This window comes from Chrysochloris asiatica, unplaced genomic scaffold (genome assembly GCF_000296735.1).
Source record: "Chrysochloris asiatica unplaced genomic scaffold, ChrAsi1.0 scaffold00143, whole genome shotgun sequence".
Classification (NCBI taxonomy): Eukaryota; Metazoa; Chordata; class Mammalia; order Afrosoricida; family Chrysochloridae; genus Chrysochloris; species Chrysochloris asiatica.
The window spans coordinates 7,053,235-7,060,001 of record NW_006408661.1 but is presented as its reverse complement, the minus strand read 5'-3'; positions in this window follow the sequence as shown (position 1 = coordinate 7,060,001).

The window sequence follows — 6,767 nt, the reverse complement described above, 5'->3', positions numbered from 1 at the left end:
TTTCTCAAGCTGGGGGTACTGAAGAAAAACTCAAGCCTTGAATTTAATTATAGAAAGATTCTCTGTGAAAATTATTGAATGATGCAGAAAGCATCAAGAAAAGATGGAAGGAATACACAGAGTCACTGTACCAAAAGGAAATGGTTAATGTTCAACAGTTTCAAGAGATAGCATAAGATCAAGTGCCAATGATAATGAAGATGGAAGTCCAAGGTGCATTGAAGAAATTGGCAAAGAACAAGGCACTTAATTGATAGATTAAAAATTTTAATCTTTAAAGAAAGTAAGGCAGCACAGGAGGCACTCATTTATATCTGCCAAGAAATTTGGAAGACAACTATTTGGCTGACTGATTGGAAGAGTATTTGTGCCCATTCCAAAGAGAGGTGACCGAACAGAATGTGAAAATCATTGGACAATCTCTTTGATATCCCATGTGAGTAAAGTTTTGCTAAAGATAATACAGAAACGGCTATAATCATACTTTGACAGAGAACTTCCAGAGGTTCAAGCTGGATTCAGAAGAGGTCGTGGAACCAGGGATATCATTGCTGATGTCCGATGGGTCTTGGCTGAATGCAGAGAATATCAGAAAGATGCTCACCTGTTCTTTATTGAATATGCAAAGAATTTTGATTATGTGGATCATGACAAGCTATGGACAACATTGCAAATTATGAGTATTCCTGAACACTTAATTGTACTTCTGAGGAATCTGTACCTGGACCAAAAAGCAGTTGTTCGAATGGAACATGGGAACACTGAATGTTTTAAAATTAAGAAAGGTGTGCGACAAGGTTGTATTCTTTCACCATACTTATTCAACCTGTATGCTAAGCAAATAAACCGAGAAGCTGGATTATATAAAGAGGAACGTGGCATCAGGATTGGAGGAAGACTCATTAACAACCTGCGATATGCAGATGATACAATCTTGCTTGCTGAAAGTGAAGAGGACTTTAAACATTTACTGATGAAGATCAAAGAGCACAGCCTTCAGTATGGATTACATCTCAACATAAAGAAAACAAAAATCCTCAACACTGGACCAATAAACAACATTCTTATCAATAGAGAAAAGACTGAAGTTGTCAAGGTCTTCATTCTTCTTGGCCAGGGGCAGACTGAAGAACAGACAATCAACTACTCATATGAAAATTCAAAGTGAAGCTGAAGAAAATGAACACAAGTCTATGAGAGCCAAAATATGACTTTGAATATATCCCACCTGAATTTAGAGATCATCTGAAGAACAGATTTGATACATTAAACACTAAAGACTGAAGACCAGAAGAGCTGTGGGATGATATCAAAAACATCATACATGAAGAAAGCAAAAAGTCATTGAGAAGACAAGAAAGAAGGAAAAGGTCAAAATGGATATTAGAAGAGACACTGAAACTTGATCTTCCACATAGAAATGTTAAAGCAAATGGAAGAAATGAGGAGGTCCGAGAACTGAATTTAAATATCTCTGCTCAAATTTCTTTACATACTCAATTAAATATTAGAAGCAGAGCAAAGAAAATTACAAAGGAAAATGTCAAGAATTCTCACTTTTTAGAAAATAGATCAGTCCAATATGAGGTAGTAACTTAGCCAGTTGCATGGTAATGGCAGAGATCACCACATCAAAGTCTGTTGCAAACATGGAGTCATGGAACTCACTTCATTGACTAAAATAACACTGCTGGGTTTTTTTTTTTGTGTGTGTGTTTTTAAGTGCTGTCAAGTCAATTCAAACTCACTACAACCCTGTATAGGGATTCCAAGGAGCAGCTGATGAATTTGAACTCCTAACCTTGTGGTTCTAATTGACCTAGAAGTTCAGTATTTTTCCTACAGTGCCACACCAGTACTCCAAAATGACAATGATAAGTGGGAAATAGCTAGCTGGAAATACTTATAATTATTTTGTTTTCTTTTGAAGTCAAGAAAGAGAAGAGGAAAGCACTGTGAAAGCCATATGTAATGTAACTGTGGTCCAGGATTTCCATCTTTGCTGCATTCTATTCTTTTCCCAGGTATAGAAGTCTTCAACAAGTAAGGATGAGTGATAGATAAGTCAGTATCATGGGGCAATACCCTAGGTTGCTTTATCCCTAGCCCTCTCTTCCTCCCAGTACATTTTATGACTTCTGCTTGCAATATAACCATAATCTTAGCCATACAAACATTTTTTGATGGTTCTTCAAAACCTGTTTCCTGGAAAGTCAGTGCGCTGACAGCACTCTTTTATACTGAGAGAAGGAAGAAGAAAGGTGAGCATGCTCTTCTCTCCACTGAAAGTGCTTGATGAGTCTTAAGAGACACACTTCCTGAATCTTTTACAATATGACCCAAGGGGCTAGAGAGTGCTCAAAGTGAACAATTTTTATTATTCCATTTTACCATCAACCTCAGCCTAGTACAGTAATTTTCTCTAAGGCTCTCAGAACATTTTAGGAATTTCCACCTATTGCTCACTAAATAAAGTTGCACAGGCAAACATTAATCATGTTGGTGGAGAAGAGCCATGAATAACAGAAAACTTTTGTAAATAGGTATGAGCGCTAATATGAAACAAACAAAAAACAAAACCTTTCATACAACAGGCCTCCTCTCTTTTTCTTGTTTCCCAGTAAAATTTTTTCATGAAATTACTTCTGAATACCTGTTTCTTGTATTTCTTGTGACTGTCTGAAAACAGGGATTATTACACAGGAATTTTTAACCTTAGAAGGTCTTTCTGAAACTTCTTAATCTCTGATTTTTAAGAATTACTGTTTTTTTAAATATTAAGATCCAGTAATTGTTTTCCTTTTCAGTAGCTGTGGCCCTTTTTGGTCCCAGAGTAAATTAAAGAATATTAGAAGAGACTAGGACTATCCATTTTACAAGTAAGTAAGGTAATTAAACCCTGAAGACACAATCTGAAGTCAGAATGGTCTGACCAGGGCTTGTACACATAAAAAGATAGATGAAGTTCTTCTCCCAATACATTTTTCATTTCTCTCTCAACAGATCACACAATCACCCCAGATCCTGTCTAACAACTACAAATGACTCTTCAACAATATGATTTGAACTGTAGGTTCATGCACTGAACTGCAAAGTTGGCTTGAACCCCAAGGTCTGCACTTTAACTCACCAATTGGTCCTCAGAAAACTTATACAGGGTCGCTATTGGTCAGAACAGACTTGATGGCACTTACAACAACAATACTGCAGAGTCCTGGTGCAGTGCTGTAGGATAAACACTGGACTGTAAATCACAATGGTGGTGGTTCAAGCCTACCAGCCACTCCTTGGAAACCTTATATAGGGTCTCCATGAGCTGGAACCTACCCAATGGCACTTAACAAAAACATTGTGTGAGCACAAGTGTTGTGAATATGCTATTTAGAGATGAGGGCAATCATGTCTGCCTGAACATTTCCTAGCTCCAGTTCCCCTCAGGTGGGGATGATTAGCATTACACAGGGCTTAAAGTCTATACTGACAACAATTAAGAGGTAGAAGGAAAGAAAATCCCTGCTAAAGTGGGGCTGTGTGATTCAAACTGGTTTTATTCAAAGGTCAACTGTGTATTATATGCAGAGCAGGAGGTCAGCAACTCCATAATCCCCACATTGCTCAAGTGTCCAACTGTATTTCTCAATAACAGAATCATCTGGAGATTTGTTAACAATGTAAATTCCTGGGTTAGAATCCTGATGTGGTGCTGTAAATTAATGCCCTGAATTGCAAAATCACTCTGAACTGACAAGTCAATGGTTCAAGCTCACCAACTGCTCTTCGGAAACCCTATATAGGGTGGCCATAGGTCGGAACTGACTCCAAGGCACTTAACAACAACAACTCCAAATCCATGCATGGGAAATCATCATGAGTGGTTCTAATGTACATAAAATTTGAGAACAATGAAGCTGGGCAAAAAGGTTCATATTCAAAGACAAATACAGTACAGGGTTTTCACATGGTCATTTAGTTTAATAGATAAGAAAACGCTGCACTCTGAGTGAACAAAGTAAAAGTACACTAACTTAAGTCACTTTGACCTAGGACCTGAACACCAAAAGTAGATCCCTGAATATTCCATCAATTTCTATTGAAGTTACACTCAGCAAGATGGCTGATTCATGGATCTTCCTAGCACATTTCCTGAACAATTAATTTAACCTCTTTGCACACTAATGGAGTAACTGTGAAGAAAAGTCTTCACTACTCAGAGGGATGCTATAAGGCAAAATAGGTGAATAGCCCTAAGTGTTACATATGTATCATATGCACAATGACAATTTCACATGAAACTGAAAATATCTTTCCATTACTGGTACTTGAGCAAAATTTTTTCATAATTAACCACAAAATTATCAATATAAATAGAATTTAATAATCTCAAACACTTGATTAACCATGCATACTTCAAGTGAGACACGGAAAAGAGTTAACTGAAGACCAATAAATTAATGTCATAAAAACATGCTGTTGCTTATCACTTAAAAACTGCAATTACATTGCAATATCATATTTAATTTTTTTTAAAATACACTTATTCCAGATGTGGTAACATCAGAGAGCAAATTATACATACCCTGTTTCAAGTTCCTATCATATTTTATAGTAGCTTTCTTTAGTGTAGTATGCCATTGTTGTTGTTGTTAAGTGTCATTGAGTCAGTGCCGACCCATAGCAAGGGTTACCCTGTACAGGGTTTCTGAGGCTGTAAATCTTTATGGGAGAAGAAAGCCTCATCTTTCTCCTGAGGAGCAGCTGGTAGTTTTGAACTGCTGAACTTGCAGTTAGCAGCCTGATTTGTAACAATTACACCACCAGAGCTCCTTTAGTATGTCATACCATTACCATAAATCCATTGTCCTTGTTGTTAAGTCCCATCGAGTTGGTTCTTACCCATAGTGACCCTGCATAGGGTCTTCCAGGAGTGGCTGGTGAGTTTGAACTGCCAACCTTTAAGTTTAAACTGACCTTGCAGTCCTGCACATTAACCTACAGTTCCAGCCCAGGATTTCATACCATAAATCCATAGCCTAAATAAATTTCTTCCATAGGAGCCTTGGTTACTTAATGGTTAAACATTTGTCTGCTAACCAAAATATTGTTGTTGTTGTTGTTGTTAGGTGCCATTGGGTCGGTACCGACTCAAATGACCCTATGCACAACAGAATGAAACACTGGCTGGTCCTGGGCCAACATCACAAATGTTGCCATGTTTGAACCCGTTGATGCTGCCATGTTGCAAATCCATCTCACTGGGAGTCTTCCTCTTTCTCTTTGCCCCTCCAACTTTCCTAAACACTTAATTGTGCTCATGAGGAATCTGTACCTGGACCAAGAGGCAGTTGTTTGAACAAAACATGAGAATGCTTGAATGGTTTAAAATTAAGAAAGCTGTGTGACAGGGTTGTATTCTTTCACCATACTTATTCAACATGTATGCTGAACAAATAATCTGAGAAGCTGGGTTCTATGAAGTAAAACATGGCATCAGGATTGGAGAAAGACTCATTAATAACCTGCGATATGTAGGTGATACAACCTTGCTTGCTGAAAGTGAAGAGGACTTAAAATATTTACTGATGAAGATCAAAGACCACACACAGTCTTTGGTATGGATTGCATCTCAATGTTAAGAAAACAAAAATCCTTACCACTGGACCAATAAAAAACATTCTTATCAATGGAGAAAAGATTGAAGCTGTCAAGGAGTTCATTCTTCTTGGATCAACTATCAACATTCACAGAGGCAGCAGTCAAGAAATCAAACGACGTATTGCATTAGGCAAATCTGCTGCACAAGACATTTTTAAAGTGTTGAAGAGCAGAGATGTCAGCTTGAGAACTAAGATGCACCTGACCAAAGCCATGGGATTTTCAATAACATCATATGCATGGAAAAGCTGGACAGTGAATTAAGAATACAGTAGAAGAATTGATGCTTTTGAGTTATGGTGTTGGAATAGAATATTGAAAGTGCCATGGGCTGCCAAAAGAACCAACAGGTCTGTGTTGGAAAAAGTGCAGCCAGAGTGCTCCTTGGAGGCCACAATGGCCAAACTTCATCTCTCATACTTCAGACATATTGTCAGAAGGGACCATTCACTGGAGAAGGGTATCATGTTTGGTAGGGTGGAGGATTGGGGAAAAAGAGGAAGACCCTAGCGAAATGGATTGGCAAAGTGGCAGCATCAATGGACTCAAACATTGCATCAATTGTGAGGTTGGCCCAGGATTGGGCATTGTTTCGTTCTGTTGTGCATAGGGTCATTATGAGTCGGTGCCAACTTGATGGCACCTATCAACAACATATTCAAAGTCATATTTTTGCTCTTGTGGACTTGTTTTCATTTTCTTCAGCTTCAGTTTGAATTTGCATAGGAGTGATTGATGGTTTGTTCTACAATCTACTCCTGGCCTTATGTTGACTGGTGATATGGAGCTTTTCCATCGTCTGTTTATGCAGATGTAGTCAATTTGATTTCTGTGTATTCCATCTGGTGAGGTCCATGTGTATAGCCATCTCTTATGTTGTTTAAAGAAGGTATTTGAAATTAACAATCATTGATTTTTCAGAGTTCTATCATGTCATCTCCAGCATCATTTCTATCACCAAGGCCATATTTTCCAACTACTGATCCTTCCTCTTTGCTCCCAACCTTTGCATTCCTATCACCAGTAATGATCAACACATCTATTTCAGATTGAAGAAGTTGGTAGAATTCTTCTATCTCATCCTCACTGGCTCTACTGGTTGGTGTGTAAATTTG